General features: G+C 36.9%; 1 protein-coding gene and 1 pseudogene across 2 annotated transcripts in view; one reads left to right on the forward strand and one right to left on the reverse strand.

Moving 5' to 3' along the window:
* Nucleotides 1-19,840, forward strand: part of AGBL4 (ATP/GTP binding protein like 4) — a 1,282,996-nt gene that overhangs the window by 687,815 nt on the left and 575,341 nt on the right. The gene's annotated exons all lie outside the window — the stretch shown is intronic.
* LOC111728469 lies at nt 4,597-4,692 on the reverse strand (annotated as a pseudogene).

The following is a 19,840-nucleotide window of genomic DNA, read 5'->3' on the forward strand; positions in this document are numbered from 1 at the left end:
CAATTTAAGAAAAATTAGAGTACAGTATAGCACAGAGAACTCTGGCCAGGCTACCCCTTTATTGGAAAGGCAAAGTTTGACAGTTCAGCCAGGGAGATCATGTTTGCTACAAAGATCCTAGACCATGTCCAGAAGTGGGCATTGTTAACACTGTCAACTCATCATCTGTGAGTTACCTGTGAAGGTCACCTTATCTTCATTACATATTCATTAAGTGTCCTATGCGGAGCTGAGAAGATACTCCATGATACCCCATGATGCCCCTTACTTTACTCACCTACTGATGGAAGTTCATTTCTCTATTCTCTAGATTTTTATGTCCAGGAGCAGAGTGTGTGTAGTGGTTAAGACTAGACCCTGGAATCAGACCGTATGACTTCAAATTCTGGCCTCCTTACTTAATATCAGGAAACCTTGGGAAAGCCACTTAAATTCTCTAAGTTTTGTTTTCCTAAACTGTAGAGTAAGATAAAAATAGTTGCTACCTCAAAGGATTGTTGTAGGTTTCCTGTTGATTATCAGGAAACCTTGGGAAAGCCACTTAAATTCTCTAAGTTTTATTTTCCTAAACTGTAGAGTAAGATAAAAATAGTTGCAACCTCAAAGGATTATTGTGATAATTAAATGAATTAATGAATGTAAAAGATCTTACAGTGCCTGGCACTTAAATAGCTTACCATATTCTAGCTATTATTATCATTATTAGTAGTATGAGGCAGCCTGGTAGAGACAAAAGGGCTTAGGCTTTAGGGTTTGGATGAATATTTTGTCACTGTAACCTTGAACAAGTCACTGCACCTCTTTGAACTTTAATTTCTTCATCTGTGAAACAGTGAGATATTACCTATCTCGGAGACTATTTTAAGGATTAAATAAAATCAGACATATACAGATACAAGTCACAGAAGGCAAAAAAATACATGGTAGTTCTCTTTCTTTAGCCATATTGTAAGTACTAACTCAGAAATTTGAGATTTTTTTGAAAAGTATAGCATCCATTGTCTTTAAAAAAGGTATATGAATATAGTGCACTGTGGTAAGGAAAGGGCGACGGTTGTATGTTTAGTATCAGATGGGCAAAAGCATTTAAGTTCATGGTTGGATGCGTCTGAGTTTTCATAAAAATAAAATCTTGCAGATATAATTAAGTATGCAGCATTTGGAATGGAAGCAGGCGCTCCTCTTCAGCGTGTGGGCAATAAAACCTGGAAGAAAAAACAATCAATATGTTCACTCAATTAAGTTTTCAGCTACAAATAACTAATTTCAATCCTCATGGTTTTTCTAGGGTCTAAAATATATTGCTTATTCTTCTTAAAATATTAATATAGCCCTGAATTATTTATGGAACCAAGAAACATCGTACTCTTTTAACATGGAAGAGAATGGAAGGTTATTTCATGTCAGCACCATGGAAGATAATAATAAATCTGAAATGTAAATATTACCTCTGAGAATAAAGCCTGATTGAAGGCCAAAGCGTGTGGTTTCCAGACTTTTTCTTTTGTGATACAGAAGTTGGAAAGCTGATGAAAGAAGCTGTTTTGGTTTCTGATTTTCTTAGGGTTGCCAGCCTCCTTATTATGTACTGTCGAGGTCATTCTATAAGTTTTGAGCATTTATCATAAGATTATTTAATTTCATGTAATTATATGGACCTACTATAATATAGCAATAGCTATCATTTATTGAGTTTGTATTATGTCCTGAGTACTTTACTAAGTGCTTTGTACATTACCTCACGTATGTTGGTATGTTGTTAACAATTCTATAAAGAACTATTGCTGTCTATGTTTTACAGAAAAAGAAACTGAGTCATAAAGAAGTTAATTAAGTGTTTTGAATTCCTGGCCTCTGACTCTAGAGGTCATTTCATAATCTAACAACTTGCTGCCTGAACCCATAGATAACATGAATTCCTCTAGACTCTAGTGTTCAAAAGCAGAATGCCTGTGCTTGTACTGTGCTCTGCTTGGCTTTGCAAACATTTGTTCACTTGGCTTTCTCCACTATAATAGCAGAAAGAGCCTAGTCTTTGCAGTTAAACAGACCTGGCCTTGATTTCCTCCTCTCCCACTAGCAGGGTTATGTTGAATTCTTTAGTACTTGAAAGAAATCTCTAAGGCAGGAACTGTTATTGTCTCATTTTATTACTAAGGAATCTGGGATTTAGACTGAATAAGTAACTTGACCCAGGTCCTACTCCAAGTATGGATAAAAGTTGGGTTTGAACCCAAGTTTGTCAGAAGACTCCAAATACCATGTTCTTAGTAATTTTTCTTATCTGCATGATTGCAAATATTCAGGATTGCAATTTGGTAACTAGGAGATCATCTAGAAGCTCCCTCGTTCTGCAGATAGCGAAACAAAGGCCTAGAGTGAGTATTATTATTTCCATTTTATAGATGAAGAGATGAGAAAAGAAGGGCTAGTAACCTTGCATTCTACTTTTTTCTAGAACTGCCTAATGAATTGAAGTGTTCCTGCTGAGAAGGGTTATGCTCCCTCTTTTGACAGAAAGGCTACTCACTCTGTTCACGGTGGTATAATGGAAGCTGCTGTGGAGCAGTGCTCAGGGAGAAATATTCTCTCTTCCTTTTGTTATCATTGGAATGACTTTTATTGGCTGTAACCTTGGGTGCCTTTTCATCATTAAGGGAGATATATTGTGAGTTTAAATATTGCATTATTAATAATATTTGCCTGAGTGCAGTGTCATGATCAATTTTTCATGTGCATCATTCTTGATAAAGCACTAGTTGAATTTCAAGCAGAGCCTTACCTTCACCTCTTCTCCCCTCAGTGGCAATCTTCAGCAAGAAGGATGGCAGGACTGAGAATCCTTATCCACAGAAGAGATTAGAAATGCTACCCTAGGTCAAACCAAAATTCTTTTTGGGATTAGTGTATCGTGAGGCAGCTATGACAAAATAGTGGTTGTCTTTCTAAACTTGGAGCTTGTAGCAGAGGATCCAGCCTTCACTAAAGCCTTGAACTTCCCGTAACTTTCTATAAGTCCATTGTCTCATATTGTCTCATCCAAATCTCCTCCCTCCTTTTCTCCCCCTCCCCACTCTTTGATGTTTCTACCTTAAAACTCCTTCAGTATCTATAATGAACTATGCCAGACAGAGGCTGGGCATGGACTTTTGCATTCCAGTTATGAGTCAGACACAGAACAGAATAATAATCAGTATGATTTAGGGAGGTATATTTTAATTTAAAAGTAGGGACCAAGTTCTTTATGCCCTGAATTGTCTTTATTTTTTAACCCTTTTTGGGGTGAAATTTTACACATTTCCCAAGATAGCTTCTTGGCATATGGCCAGATTGGCGTATTGCTCACATCCCAGACTCCAATGAATATTTGAAACAAGCATACTTTCTTCCAAGATCCCTAATAAATGTAGTTAATGAAAAAAGTATTAATTTGATGATTTGTATGTGAAACTTTCCACCTTTCTTCTCATGCTGCCAAATACGTCCTCTAAGCATCCACCCTCAGAAATGTGTGGGAAGTACCCCTGGGTGGGGTTTCATCCTTGCCTCAGCAGCCTTTTCGATACTCCTGATGCAATCCATGGAGACATCTTCCCTTTCATCCACCTATTAATCTGTCCCAGATCTTGGATGCTGATTGACTTGGTGGACCAGACTCAAGGCTTTATGAGAATAAGGATCATTTCTGAATCATCTCTGACATTCCAAGGTCCACAAGTGACAGAGTGAATACTCCGGTGCTTGAGTAAGAAAAGGAAGGAAGAAAGAAAAAGGGAGGGGAAAGAAGTGAGAGGGGAAAGAGGAGAATAGAGGAAAGAATCCTCCCATTTCACCTATTCCATCAGGGAAAGGTGGATTTGCATGATTTAGTGGTGTCAGCATAGTGGTTAAAAGAAGAGTCTGAAGTAACCCAGATGGACACTGCACTGTTCAGGGAGGAATACTTAACTCCTTGGAACTTTAATTTCCTTTTTGCTAAGTGGGAACAATAGTTTCTACTTTTAAAAATATTATTATAAAAGTAAAACAAGCTTCTCTGTGTGAAATACTTGACATAGTATCTACTGAATAGTAAGTGCTCAATAAATGTTACAGGTTATTAGTATTTTTTTAAGTCTTATTGTCTCTTTCCCTCCAGTGTTTTTCCTACTTCTTGCCTTCACCTTGAGCCAGAAAATTCCTTCCTCTGGAAACCTTATCTCTTAAAGCCAGCATTTCAGAAAGTGTTCTGGGAAATAGATGTTAATAGGAGTTATATAAAGGAAGGATTCATATTTAAATAAGTTTGAGAAGTACTGGATTAAAAATAAATTAACCAGATTCTTTACAGCAAGACTTTTTACAAGATTGAAATATGCTAATAATACTTGTAATTCTTTAGAGGGGACCAGTGCACATAGCATTTCCTGAAGTTATTTGACTAAAGACCCTCTTTCCCTCTTTTTTTCCCAGAGTTTCTTATGGAATTAGAACGTATTTCTCTAATACTGCTGCAGACAATTATCAGAAATGCTTTTGTATGTATCTGTCAGAGTATAGGTCCATAGATTTTCTGTTTACTTCCTAAAGCACTGCATTAACAATTTTCTTTCTTCACATCACATGGGGAATGTGGTGACATCATAAGAAGGTTTGAAGGAGGTGCATTTCATGCCTTATCATGAAAACCCAATCATCATGGTTAGTAATTTTTTTTTTTTTTTTTGAGATAGAGTCTCACTGTGTCACATAGCTCACAGCAACCTCAAACTCTGGGCTTAAGCGATTCTCTTGCCTCAGCTTCCCAAGTAGCTGGGACTACAGGTGCCCGCCACAACACCTGGCTATTTTTGTTGCTTTTGTTGTTGTTGTAGTTGTCATGGTTGTGTAGCAGACCCAGGCTGGGTTCGAACCCACCATCCATAATATATGTGGCTGAGCCCTAGCTGCTGAGCTACAGGTGCCAAGCCATGATTAGTAATACTTTTTTAACTATCAATGGGAAACACACAAATAATGATGACAAAAACTTCCCTGAGTCTCCTAGGCTTTGTTTTGTGTGCATGTATGTTTTATTTTTTTTATTATTTTTTCATTTCTCTTAACAATTTTTTTTATTAAATCATAACTGTATACCTTAATGCATTTATGGAGTATAATGTGCTGATTTTATATACAATTTGGAAGGCTTACATTAAACTGGTTAACACAGCCTTAACCTCATTTACTTAATTATTGTGTTAAGACATTTGCATTCTACTCTTAATAGATTTGACATGTACCCTTGCAATATGCACCATACGTGAGGCCCCCTCCATTACCCTCCATCCACGCAGCCTCCCCCTTCTTCTCCTTCCTCTTCTCTTCCCTCCTTCATCCTGGGCTATAGTTGTGTTTTATCTTTCATACAAAAGCATGGGTGATTATATGTTTGTTTCATAATAGTACTGAGTACATTGAATACTTTTTTTTCCATTTTTGAGATACTTTACTAAGAGAATATGTTCCAGTTCCATCCATGTAAACATAAAAGAGGTAAAATCTCCATCTTTTTTAAGGCTACATAATATTCCATGGTATACATATACCACAGTTTATTAATCCATTCATGGGTCAGTGGGCACTTGGGCTTCTTCCATGACTTGGCAATTATGAATTGGGTGGCAATAAACATTCTGGTACAAGTATCTTTGTTGATACCAAATGATTTTTGGTTTTCTGGATATATACCTAGTAGAGGAATTGTAGGATTGAACATCAGATCTACTTTTAGTTCCCTAAATGTTCTCCAAACTTCTTTCCAAAAGGAACATATTAGCTTGCATTCCCACCAGCAGTGCAGAAGTGTTCCCTTTCCTCCGCATCCATGCCAACATATGTAGTTTTGGGATTTTATTATGCATGTATCTTTTAAAAAGGAATTTAGGACTGGCACAGTGCTCATGCCTGTAATCCTAGCATTCTGGGAGGATCACTTGAGTGCAGGAGTTTGAGATAGTCTGAACAAACTCTCTAAACTAAAAATAGAAAGAAATTTAAAAAAAGAAGTAAAGAAAACTATAGGGTGCCCGTATTCTAGGCAAGAGGATCACTTGAGCCTAAGAGTTTGAGGTTGCTATGAGCTATGATGATACCGTGCCCTCTACCCAGGATGATGGAGTGACCCTGTCTCATAAAATAAATAGAATAGGGAATTTAAAATTTTATTTCTGTATTCACTAATATTTCTGTGGATCCACTACTACCAGGCACAGTAATAGGCATTGCTGATGAAGTACAGGACAGGCAGGAAAAAGGCAATCAAACTTTCAGTTACATGTAATATGATAAGAATCTATAGGATAATATGGAGGTTCACTAGAACATTTAATATAACTTTGAGGGGTAAGAGAAGTGTGCCTGGAGGAAGTTTCTGATGGTATCTCAAAGATAAATAGAATTTAGCCAAATGAAGGTGAGTGGTTGGGTAAAATGAGTGTACAGGCCAAAAGGAACCTCATATGTAGAGAGCTGAAAGAAGCATAATGAAAGAAGTTCAGTGAGCTGGAAGATAAAAGTGAAAATAGCACATGTTTATTGTAGCCAATTTAGAAAGTAGTGAAAAGTACACATGAAAAAGGAAAATTCTCTTAGATTGTTCCTTTTAAAGGCAACTCAATATTTTATCCTATTTCCTTTTAATCGTTTTTCTATGCATTTTCCTTTATAGAGTAGACTTTATAATACAAAATTCTGCTACTTGCTCCAACTATTATATTGTATTTATACAAGTTGTAAAAGATTGCTTTGAAGCTTCATTTGTAATGGCCAGCCATGATATATCTATAGGATGAAACCTAGAGTGACCCTTCATCTATAAGGGAGGGATAACGCACCCCCAAGTCTTCAGATGTTTTCTCTTATCATCTCTCTGGTGCTGAGACTCCATTGTTAAGTCACCAGTTAGACACATTTATATTAACCTGACCAGGGCCACCCCTGCGGTATGCAGGGCCCCAAGACAAATATTTTTTATGTGCCTCCATCTATATAAAAAAAATTGAATAAAAATTATGTTACAAAATGTACATATTAATGTGAAGTCCATGAATTTAGATGAAAATTTTGAACAATGGGTGGAGAAGAGATACTTAAATGTTTATTGTTTAATCAGTGCTTTTGAAGTCTCTAAACATCATCTTTTTCTGTTTTTTGTTGTTGTTGTTGTTGTTGTTGCCAAATGCATGGTTTCTGGCTAATTACACATCTATCACCTGGAGAAAAAGAGTTATCACCAGAGCTATTACTCTTTGGGACATATTTGTATCTAAATAATATAGATTCTCTTAGCTACAGTTTCTTAATACCATTTATTTAGTTCTGGTTATACTGTTCATTGCTCATGATGCTTCATCATTTGTGGTGTCCCGACAAATGCTGTTTTCTAATGATTCTCTCAAAGATTTTTATGATGCTTTGTTGATAAACATAAATTCAGGGCTCATCTTGAGTATACAGGAAAATGTGAATGATAATTCATTTTCTGGTTATGTTAAATGTACCACGCCAAATTACACAGCATAAACATAGATTAACACATATTCCAACAATGTTTTCTCTTGAATTATAGCTTTAGGATGTAGTCTCTGCATCACTGGAATGCGGTTTCTTTCAGTGTTGATTGCATGCTACACGCCACCATCCGCAGGAACAATAGGCAAAGAGGCCATATGCTAAGAGAAAAAAAGTCCATTTTGCACAAGGAGAGTTGTTCTCATATGTCACCTCTTAATACTGCCCCCGAAGAGCACAACGTGATGGGAGGCAGTGAAAAAGGTCTGTTGGGAATGCAGAATGAAATTTCAAAAGACTTCAAAGAAGGTAAGCGTAAGATAGGCCTAGCCATTTCTGGAGGACAGCTTGGCACTGCAGAGGGAATGGTAACTGCCTAGGGGAAGGGGACACAGGATAAAGGATACCTGCTTGTCTTCAGTTGCTGTAAAACCAGAGACAGCATTGTGATTAGAATATACATGGGCAAAAACCAATGTCAGGGCCCACAAACAACTCAAAGCCTCTGCATCAGTGTGGCACACTGTCAGTAACCCAGAACCCTGGACTTGCCCTATATCCAGCATGAATGGGAGACTCCCAAAATCAATATGTTGGCACTATTTTGGTGGCCCAGGCTTCCATAATCCTGTAAAAGAAATACCAAACCATCTAACAGAAGTGATCTGCTTGCCCAGCCATCTTTCTGGAACTGGGGCCTGGGACAATTTCTTAACCAACGGTCCTAGACGTCCTCAGAGCATCTGATTATCTTCACCTTTGAAGAAAGGGTTAGAAGGAAAGAGAACACTCCGAAGGTGGCACCTGTGGCTCAAGGAGTAGGGCGCCAGCCCCATATAACAGAGGTGGTGGGTTCAAACCCAGCCCAGCCAAAAACTGCAAAAAAACAAACAAACAAAAAAACCCCAGAACATTCCGAAGATGAGAAAGGGGTTCTGGGTTGCCTGGCCTAATTGTCATTACATGCCCTGGTGGATCTCAAGCACCAGAGAGGGAATTAGAAAATTTCAAGTGATCAGAACCCAGAGGAATTAGGTCTGGGCTCAGGATATCCTGCTTGGACTGCAAATTCTGCACACAGACCTTTTTTAAAAAGACACTCCAACGTGTGGGGCCAGAGACTGGGACCCCACTTAGCAGGATCAGAGGACATTCCAGAGAAATGATTCCCACCTGTTTCTCAGAAGTATATTCACAATAGTAAGATAAGGTGTTGAGTTGGGAGCTAAATATACTCACTTAAGAGAACCACATGAATTTTCTACCATTCTGAAAGAAAACTCCGGTCCCTTTAACATAAAATAGCCAAATTCTTCACCCCTGTGTTTAGAGGACATACAGTAATGGTAATAACAATAGTAATAAGTATAATAGTATATAGAATACCTGCTGTATTTGAGGAACATGCTAGGTACATTAAGTATATGCTACCTTGGATCCTACTATAGTCCTACAAAATATATTAGTATTTCATTCCTCAATGGTCTATAATTAATCTTCTTCCTTTTTTTTTTGTATCATAAGTAAACAAGCATGTGAAGCCTCCTAATAGATGACCTTCAAGCTGTTGGCTGGCCTTGACAGTATAATTTTCACCAGAAATCTGGAAGTAGCAATTTTTCTTCTCTCATGAGGTGCTATGGAAATTCAGAGAGCAGGATGTTAGCTACTGTGTGACCTTGGTCGGGTTATTGCCTCTCTCTGGGTTTGGGTTTTTTCCTGGATGAGATGGGAGTGAGGATTAAAAAAATATTGGAGTAGGTGAGTTCTATCTAGTAGTGATGTACTACCAAGTTTTCTCTCTCAAAATGCAGGAGTATATCAAATTGGGCATATCTATCTTAGTTACAGTGCCCTCCTGTCAGACCACCGGCAGTGTGGTATGAGAGAAAGAGTGTAGGCTTTGGACTCATAGAGCTCTAGGTTTGAATCTTGCTTTTCTACTTCTATCTGTGTGACCTGTGGAAAGCCAGTTAAACTTTATGACAATTCAGGTGATTGTTTCCTGTCCACAATGTCCAAGGCATGGATTTTGAGATTTCATTCTGCAGAATGGGTAAGACTAGTAGATGTTTTTATGATGTCCCTCCCCTTGTAGACATCTGTGAACAGAAAAGCCCATCTCCTCCTCCTTCTGTCCCCTTCCTCATTGAAGCTGCTTTTTTGCCTTTCCTGTTCCTCTATCAGGCCAGAAACATCACTTTTGTGCTGCCTTCAGCACTCTGAGCTTGCTGATTCTTGCTTGATGACTTATTATTCTTCCTTGCCCAGTACTCTTACTTCTGTCTGGAAGCACTGGGCTGTCTGGATGCCCATTGCTACCAGGGTGTGTCTTCATAATCAGAATTTTATGTTGGCTGCAATGATGGTGGATAAGGCAGAAGAATGGCAAAGGCTGCCCTCTGGAACCCAATCATAGGCATACAGGGAACCTAATATTGCCCCCCCACCAGGCACCATCAGGCTCCTTGGAGGGGCTCTAGGGTACTTCTCATTATCCCATTCTTGAGTTCAGGACAATGATGCCCATGTACCCAATATATATGATAAAATGAGACACTCACTAGCACCATCTCAGCTTACAGCTAATAAGTGTTCGCTCTCTTGGCTGGCCTCCTAGGCAAGGAGAGGTCTTCTTTCAGCTGTCAACCAATATTTGTTCACTTGTTTACTCGTTCATTAAATCAGACACTCATAAATTTTTTAAATTAATAGAGCTACTGAAATGATAATAACATATATATACACATATCCATATAGTATATGTGTATATATAGTATACATACAGTAAATGCTCAATAGAAATTACTTATGTTACTAATGTATATAACACTTCTATGGAAAATATTATTATCTCCATTGGTGGGTAAAAACTGAGGGTAAAAAAAGGTGGGAAATTTTCTGAGGTCATATAAACTAATTAATGGTATTCTTATTCATGAAACATGAAACTTGATTCAACCGGGTAGTCTTATTCATGATCTTTAATATATGTAGTAGAGAGTCATGAGAGGGGATTAGGTGGCAAGGGTAGTTGGGAAAAGATGATATTTAGACAAATACAAGCCATGAGAAGCTACCCGTTTTGTATATTTAAAGATTAATTTTCCTGTCCTTACTCTTTTCAGCCTACAGTTTTCTAAAAGAATCCTTCCTCTAGCCAAGGCCCAGATTCCTCTCACCTTTGTTGCTATTATTCCCCTTTCTTGGAACACAATTTATGCCTGGTCCTGGATGAAGCTGGATTGTCTCCATCCTATGTTTGTTACCTTAACTCTAGCTACCTTAATCTGCCCCACATTTTCTATTCAGCTACAAGACTCTCTCTCTGTGTCTTCCCAATCATGTCTTGTTCTGTTACCACCACCACCAGCCTCAGTGCCTTTGCTTTCTATGTGGCCTCAGCCTAGAATGCTCTCTCTGCCTCTCTACTACACTGCCTATGCCTAGAACACTCTTACTCTTTCTTTAGGACCTAACAAAATGCCTTCTGCCCTGTGAAGTCTTCTAGGGCCCTGCAAGTAGAGTTAGTTGATCCCTGCTCTATGTTTCCCCTACCTCCTGAATTCCTTTTTTGCAGTATTTATTACCAAGTTGTCATTGTCTATTTCTAAGTCTGTCTCAACTTCTTCCTTAAGATCAAGGACTACGTCTCATTCATATCAAGGTCTCTAGTACTCAGCATAGGTCTAAGGGATCTGAAGGGTTATTGTGTGTGTGTGTGTGTGTGTGTGTGTGTGTGTGTATTGCATAAACTGAATGGAATTGCTCTGATGTGAGCTGGGCCTTTGAACATGACTGTGAGTTTTAAGGAAGAGATATAAGGGCTTAATGCTTATTAAGCCCAATACTAGATTCGGACTGATTTTTAAATATAAGCTGTTGAACCTATACCTCCTCTGTTCCTTCTTTCCTCTTTTCCTTTTAGAAATGGTGATGTTTGGCACTGTGTACAAAAGAGCAATCCCTGTGCACTACCCCATGTTACTTCATTAAGCTTTCTCAATGATGGGCTAATAGAGGCACCCATAGGCTCCCTTCCACCAAAGTCCTTTATCAAAGCCCCCTAGACCCTCTCCCTATGTATTTTGAAGAGATCTAACATAGTCCCTGGTGACTACTCATAGCTGTCATCAGTCAGCAACACATTGGCTCAAACCTTGTTCACAACATTCTTTCCCTGGGTTCTAGGAAAGGGTACATTAATAGTATTCAGAGCATTTTTACACTAGTTGATTCATGTCTTGATCAATCTTTCTGGTGTAGAAGCTAAAATATGATGTAGTGTATACCTTACAGATAGGAAAACCAAGGCTCAGAGAACTTGTGAAACTCAGTCCTGTTCAGATGGGCCTAGTAAAGTGCATTTCCGCACAAACAATATAGCTTTTCCACTGGCAGAACAATTTTCAGCAGCATTAAGCTATTTTACACTAGAGAACCAACTCAATCTGGGTTAGCAAATGGCATATGGAGACAAAATGGATAGAGAGTTGCTGCTGTGAAAATGATATGTTCAGGGATGTGTCCCAAAGAGCAGTAATTCCAGTAATTGCTGACTACTACATTTTTGTTTTTGTTTTTCCATTTTGCTCCTTATGCCTTAATGTATGTAGATGGTTTGGACTGATTTTTCCTGAAGAGCTCTGTGAGTTATTGTTTTCCTTTCCTGTGTAAGGCTTCTGGATCAGACTCAAGGATACCCTAGGAAACTTGATTCATTCATCATATTGTCAAGTATTCTGGGAACACCTGCTCCATGTTAGGCCCTGCCTGGACACTAAGGATGTATAAGCTTGGCACATTCCTTGACCTCATGGGTACACACAGTCCAATGGTAGAAATATTCATAATTACACCAAATGCAACTGATGCAGAGATAGACACAATCATACCAAATGCAAGACATGATTACTTATTACTAGGCTATACCTAAGGACATAGGCGATGAGGGAGCCATTTTACATGAGGTGTCAAGAAAACCCTTCTGGCTACAGCAACCATTGAGTTGAGTACTGAAAGATTCACGAAGAGGTGTTAACTGGGAGTTCAGGACTAGGAAGGGCATTCCAAGTATAGTGAGGACATGTGCCTAGAAGTAATGGTTTGATGGGTTCCAGGCACAATAAGCAACAAGTTCAGTATTGCCTTTCCTTAAACTAATGAATAGGACATAGAGAGAGATAAGGCCAATAAATATTGGGAGGTTGGAATGGGCATATAACACAGATTACTTTGATGGCTTGTCCTCAGCTTAGTGGTGGGTCTCAGGAGGGGATGGACATTTCTCATTTAATGCATATTACCAGTCTATTAGAAATGAACCCTTGTGAAGGAAACAGAAGACCTAGATTCTGTTTATTTTTTCATCTCCTATCCATTTGGTGAACATGTTATAGAATATATCCAAACCTGTTTCTTTATTTATAAAATGGCAATAATGCCCGACCTGCCCATCATACAAGAGAATTTTGGAAAAAAATAAAGTGGTAGAAAATAATTTGTAAATTATAAAACTTTCAGTTATTATAATGATTTATTATTATTATGTTCAGTTTAATATCCTCAATAAACATTTTTATATTCTCCAGATAATAGAACAAACATCTGCAATAAAAAATTTTATGAATATTGTTCAAGGATATTATTTAGTACTAAATTTCATGGCACTAAGACTATTTTGGAATAAAAATAAATAAAAGAAGGGAAAGAAAATGGCACTTATCAAGCATTTATATGCCAAATGCTGTACTGGGTTCTTGGCTCATACTTAAATCTTTCTCTTGACACTCCTATAAGAGAAATTTCCCAAGAAAGAAAAGCCTTGGATTAGATAGATTCGTACCAAAATTTACCGAAACACACAAAGAAGAACTAATACTAATCCTCCTGAAACTTCACCAAAATTGAGGAGGAGGAAATTTTTTAAAACTCATTCTATAAGGCCACAATCACACTGATGCTGAAACCAGAAAAGAACAAAACAAAAAAGAAAACTACAGCTAATATCCCTGATGGATATAGGTGCAAAATTCCTCAACAAAATCCTAGCAAATCTAATTCAATAGCACATCAAAAAGCTATTGCATCATGATCAAGTGGGTTTTATATCAGGATGCAAGGATGGTTGGTTCAACACATGCGAGTCAGGAAATATGATACATCACATCAATAAAATCAAGAACAGAGGCCATATGACCATGTCAATATGTGCAGAAAAGTTATTTGATAAACTCCAACACACCTTCATAATAAAAACACTCCACAAACTAGGCATAGAAGGAACATATTTCAAAATAATGAAGGCCATCTATGTACTATGACAAACCAATGGCCAACATCATATTAAATGGCAAAGAATTCAAACCATTCCCTATAAAAACAGGGAGGAGATGAGGAAGCCTGATTTCACCAGCTTCTATTCACATAGTAGTGGAGGTCCTACTCAGAGCAATCAGGCAAGAGAAAGAAACAAAAGGCATCAAAATTGGAAAACAGGAAACCATATTATCCCCATTTGCTGATGACATGATCCTATATTTAGAAAATTATAAAGACACTTCACCAAAAATCTCTTCGATTTTACAATGAATTCAGTAAAATTTCAGGATACAAAATCAATGTATGAAATCTGTAACATTTCTATTCAGCAATAATAAGCTAACTGAGACCCAAACCAAGAAGGTTATCTCAGGTAATCACATCTATAAAAGCTATCAAAAAAAAAAAAAAGCTAGGAATATATTTAACCAAAGAGGTTATACATTAATTTTTAAATTAAAACTACAAAACACTGATGAAAGTAAGTGAAGAGGACATAAACAAATGGGACAACATCCCATGTTCATGGATTTAAAGAATTAATATTATTAAAATGAATCTACTGCCCAAAGAATCCACAAATTGAGTGTAAACCCTATCTAAATTCCAATGTCATTTTTCACAGAATTAGAAAAAATCCTAAAATTCATATAGAACCAAAAAGGAGCCCAAATAACTAAAGTACTCCTGAAACAAAAGAGCAAACCTGGAGGCATTACCTGACTTCAAATTATACACCAAAGCTATTGTGACCAAAATAGCATGGTGCTGTTATAATGATAAATGCAAAGATCAATGGAATATAATAGAGACTCTAGAAATAAAGCCACATATTTGCAGCCAACTGATCTGTGACAGAGGTCACAAGAACTTTGGGGAAAAGGTGTTCTTTCAATAAATGGTGCTGGAAAATTGTATTACCATAGGCAGAAGAATGAAACTAGACCCCTATTTCCCACCATATACAAAAATCAACTCAAGATGAATCAAGTGTCATTAAACGTGACACTCAAAACTCTAAAAACATTAGAAGAAAACCTGGGAAAAACTCTTCTGGGCTTTCGTCTAGGCATGGAAGTTATGGCTAACACCTCAAAGGACAGGCAACAAAAATAAAAATAAGCAAATGAGACTTAATTACACCAAAACACTTCTGCACAGCAAATGAAATAATTGAGAGTGAATGGACAGCCTGCAAATGAGAGAAAAATATTAGCAAATATTAATTCAACCAGGGACTAATATCTAGAACATATAAGGGACTCAAACAACAACAATATCAATGACAACAACAAAACAAATATTCCTATTAAAAAGTGGGCAGAGAACATGAATAGACATTTCTTAGAAGACATAGAAGTGGCCAAAAAGCATATAAAAAATGCTTAACGTCAGTCATCGTCAGAGAAATTCAAATCAAAACGACAGTAAAATGTCATCTTATACCACTCAGAATGGCTATGATTAAAAAAAGAAGAAGAAAGAAGATAATAGATACTGGTCAGAATACAGAGAAGAGGGAAATCTTATACGCAGTTAGTAGGAATATAACTTAGTGCAGTCTCTATGGGAAAAGGAGATGGAGATTTCTTGAAGAACTTAAAATAATATACCATTTGATATCACAATCCCACTACTGTGTATTTACCCAAAGGAAAATAAATCATTATGTCTAAAAGATAGAATCTGAACTCATATGTTCATTACAATGCTATTCACAGTAGCAAAGATATGGAATCACCTTACTTGTCTATCAATGGATGACTGGGTAAAGAAAATGTGATATGAATACACACTGAAATGCTATTCAACCATAAAAAAGAATTAAATCATGTCTTTGGCAGCAGCATGAATGAAAATGGAGGTCATGATGTTAAATAAAACAATTCAGACAAAGACAAACAAATACTTCATGTTCTTGCATGTGTAGTATAAGTGTAAGCTAAATAATGTATGCACATGAATGGTGTAAAGTATGGAATTATAGATAATGGAGACTAATGGAAACTAAGAAGGGTTGAGGGTTGGGGGTGTAGAGGGTAAGAGATAAATTAATGGGTACAAAGCATGTTATTTGGGTAGTGAATACCCTAAAAGCCCTGACTACACCATACACAACCTATCCATGTGACAAAAATTACACTTATACTCCACAAATTTATTTAAATAAAAGAAAAACAAAACACAAGAGTGGTATAACCCCAAACCGTGAAATCACTTAACATTTCTCTTTCATTTTATTCATAGTATTTATTATGATCTGAACATCTCATTTTATTTTTGTTATTAAAATTAATTTTTTGTCTCTCTTGCACTAGAGTGTAAGCATAGTGTAAGAAGGAGTCTTGTTTGTTGGATTCACTGCGGAATCAGTTCCACCTTAACACAGTAACTGATGTGTAGTTGAAGCTCAATAATTCGTTGTTAAATAAACAAATGTATTACTCTTTTCTTCCATAGAAGCTTGTACTTCTTTCATAGCACTATCCCAGAATGGCTTATGTTTGAGTTTATGTATTTTTCTTTGCTGAGCTTCTTGAGAATAAAAACATTATTTTTGCAAATTCCCAGCATCTGCTACGTAGTGAAAAATTATTAAAATTATATTAAAGTTAAATAACAGTCCACTTTAAATCAGGGAAGGAATTTGACCCCTGCATGCCAGCTCCAGAGTATTCTTTCTGTTAGAACTTAAAAACGATCTTATATTCTTACCAAATTGTTGCCTTCCTGTGTCCTGCCACCTCAACTTTTACAAGGATCAGCACCATGCCTTCTCCTCTTGGCTCCTCCAGAGCGTGCTCAGATTCTCATTTAATGTTTATTGATTCTTTATTTAGACATATTTTTAATTGGCCAATCCACAGTAAAATAGAAAAGAGAAAGGGCTGTCACAGAAAGTAGGTTAATAGTCACAATGAGCTATACCTGCAAGTCTGACAGCAAAACAAAAAAGCAGAAACAACTTGAAACGTGTAGACATTTATTTTTGTATTATTTGTTTCTCAAATATCTAAAATAGGCAGGATATTTGGCAGCAGTAATAGCATAGTGTTATTAATTGGCAGACACCTGATTTACACCTAGACTTTGGCTTTCAGAATCCATGTCAATAAATATGTTGAATTAATAATAAATAAAAGAATGAATAAATAAAATGTGTTATTTCTCAGTCTAAATAATTTGATTTCATGATGGTATTTTATTTATGTGTAAGAAGTATAATATACATTGTACTTACAATGTCTGTTAAACTGAATATAGCTCAATCTATCAATAAGTAGAGTGAAATTAATAATACTCCCCCTTTTAAATACCAGCATATGTTATTGCTCATTCTTAGTGTGTTTTAATATAAATTCCATTAAAATTGAGTTTCCCCCTTGATTTTATATCCCAGTAATTAAAGCATTTTCCTAACTCTAAGAAATGGCACCTACCTTTAAAAGCCCCAAGAAAGAATACAAATATTTAGCCCTAGTTTCACACAATGGCAATTTTCCCTTCGGTGCAATCCCATTGAATTTATAGCACTTGCCAAAGTAGTGCCAGTCACATGGCTCCAAAAACTGCCAAAGAAAGAGGACTTAACTTTAAGCCTAAAAATAAAAGGAAAAGAAAAAAGATCTGGATACTTGTCATACCATCCTGACAGCGCCTGCAGATTCTATTTCAATTAGGCTGTATGCAGTCCAATGGGCAATTCCAAGAAGTCCTTGTCTCCTATAACTTGAGAATCACCAGCCGTTGGGATTTTGTCAACTACTTCGCCAGCTGGCTTAGTTCCTCACCAATCATATCCCTAGAGCCTTGACAGCTTTTTTAGATGACAAAATATCCCCCTTTAGAAATCTGTGCAAGTTGAAAGGCCATATTCTTCTGCGCTGACTTGTCCTGGCAAAGTGAGTCCAGTTGTGGGTTCACTGTCTTAAGGGGATTGTGTAGCTTTCCCTAGGCAGGATAGCCTGAAAGAAGAGAGATCTGAGAGGAGGATGAGGGACCCAGGGATGTTGAGGCTGGAGAAGAGCTTGGCTTCAGAATGTGCTAGCTGTGCCCCGGGAAATTCTACAAGTGTGGAGCACTTTACACCTGGATTTCCTCTCCTGTGATTTGTGCTTGCAGTATCAAGAGTCAACTAAAATGTATGGGAAAATACCACACAAATGATCAAATTCTACCTGATTTATATGTTATTGTTATCTAAATTACCAGTCAAAAAAGTAGTATATTATAAGAAAGAGTCAGAAGGCCTGAGTGCAATTATGGTTGCGCCACTTGATAGCTAAGTGACTTAATGGTAAATTCACTCATCTTTTTGAGCTTTAACTTCCTAATCCATAAGATTGGAATTCACAAATTTATTCAAGAGACAGGTTGAACAAAGATCAAGTTGTATGAGAACATCCTTTACCTTTTACAACTAGATCAGAGTTGATAATTTTAGAGTAATTTCAGTGATGTAATGGAGAAATGAGCCAGATTGTAGTGGGTTAAGGAACTCATTGGCATCTAAGAGGCAATGGTAAAAATGGATTACTCTTCTAAGTATTTTGATAGTGAATGGAAAGGGAAAAAGAATGAAACGAGGGAAGAAAAGTAATGTTTAATTAGGCTACGATTGTGACAGTCTAGACCACTCCATAACTTTTGACATACTTTTCTCCATTACCTTCTGCAAGTCTATCTCCAACTGTGCCTTTTTGGCTCATGTTCTGCTGCCCACTCCTTAAAGGTTCTGTCTGCAGTAGTCTTCCCTTTGGACTTTGTTTACCCACCTGGCAAGGAAATATATTATGTAAAATCCTAATATGGCATCCTAGTATGACCTCTCCAAGGTCTGGCTTTGGTCTATTCACGTGGTTTCTTTCTCCCACATTCTCACATAAGCTCTTTCCACTCTGGATTATTTTTCAGTATGGAACTTGTCTTAGTCAGTCTTTCATGCCTTAAGCATGCTTCTCATTTTACCAAAAAGCCCCATCAAAAAACCCCACTTTATGTATGTAAATTTTCTTTCTTGTTCAAAACTCTGTTCAAATGTCATCTCTTCTGGGCAACCTCAAGCTCCCTTCCCTCACCTGTAAGAATTACAGCATAATTTCTATGTTTCTCCTATTTTTACTCTTGACCCAAATATAGCTTAAATGGTTTTATAGGTATTGCTATGAATGTCCAAGAAGACAAGTAATCTTTAGCAAGCAAGTTACAGCAGTAATTTCTGAAGTATTAAGATTCTGTGTGGTTCCCTGATTATCAATTGTTCTGAAGATGCCCAGTGCTGACATTATCCCTCCACCTACTCAGATCATTTAACTATTCTATGACCTACACACTCCACTGGCCTAAGGATAAAGAATCAAGATTTTGTTATTGTGTTTTTGAATTTGTAAATTCAATTTCCTTGAACTAGTCCAGTGCATAAAGTATTCCCTCTGCTTCTAATGCCATGAACTATTGGAAGGCCAAAAATTAGATCATTGATTTCACTTTTATCAAGTAGAAAGGGTTTCAGTTTTAACTTGCTGTGAACCTCAGCAGTGGACTGATTATCTGAAGGACTAGCATGTTTTTGTATGTTAAATAGAACGAATAGAATTAAGGCATAAACAGCAGTAGGAATTCCTGCAGAGTAGTATTTCTCAACAAAAATCATTACCCTTGCCAGCCATATGTATAGACACAGCCAAGTTTCTGTATTTATATTTTTTCATTAAAAACAAAATGATTAATTTCACAAGTTAATTTATTGTATTCTGCACAACAGCCAAATTCAAATTAAATAGTCTAGTGCTTAGAGATATTAAAGACTGGTTTATTGAAAAGAATTTGTAATTTGGTGCTATTTTTTTTAGTAAGAGCCTGCAGTTGTGATTTTCTAGCAAGAAATCTAAAACAGTTTTACAGAAACATTTTTCCTGATGCATTGTTTCAGAGATTTCAAATTGGCCTCTGGTCAGACTCAGAAATCTCATTATGTAATGTAATGTCT

The sequence above is a fragment of the Otolemur garnettii genome, unplaced genomic scaffold, assembly GCF_000181295.1.
Source record: "Otolemur garnettii isolate 467f Iridium unplaced genomic scaffold, OtoGar3 scaffold00159, whole genome shotgun sequence".
In the NCBI taxonomy this organism is placed as follows: Eukaryota; Metazoa; Chordata; class Mammalia; order Primates; family Galagidae; genus Otolemur; species Otolemur garnettii.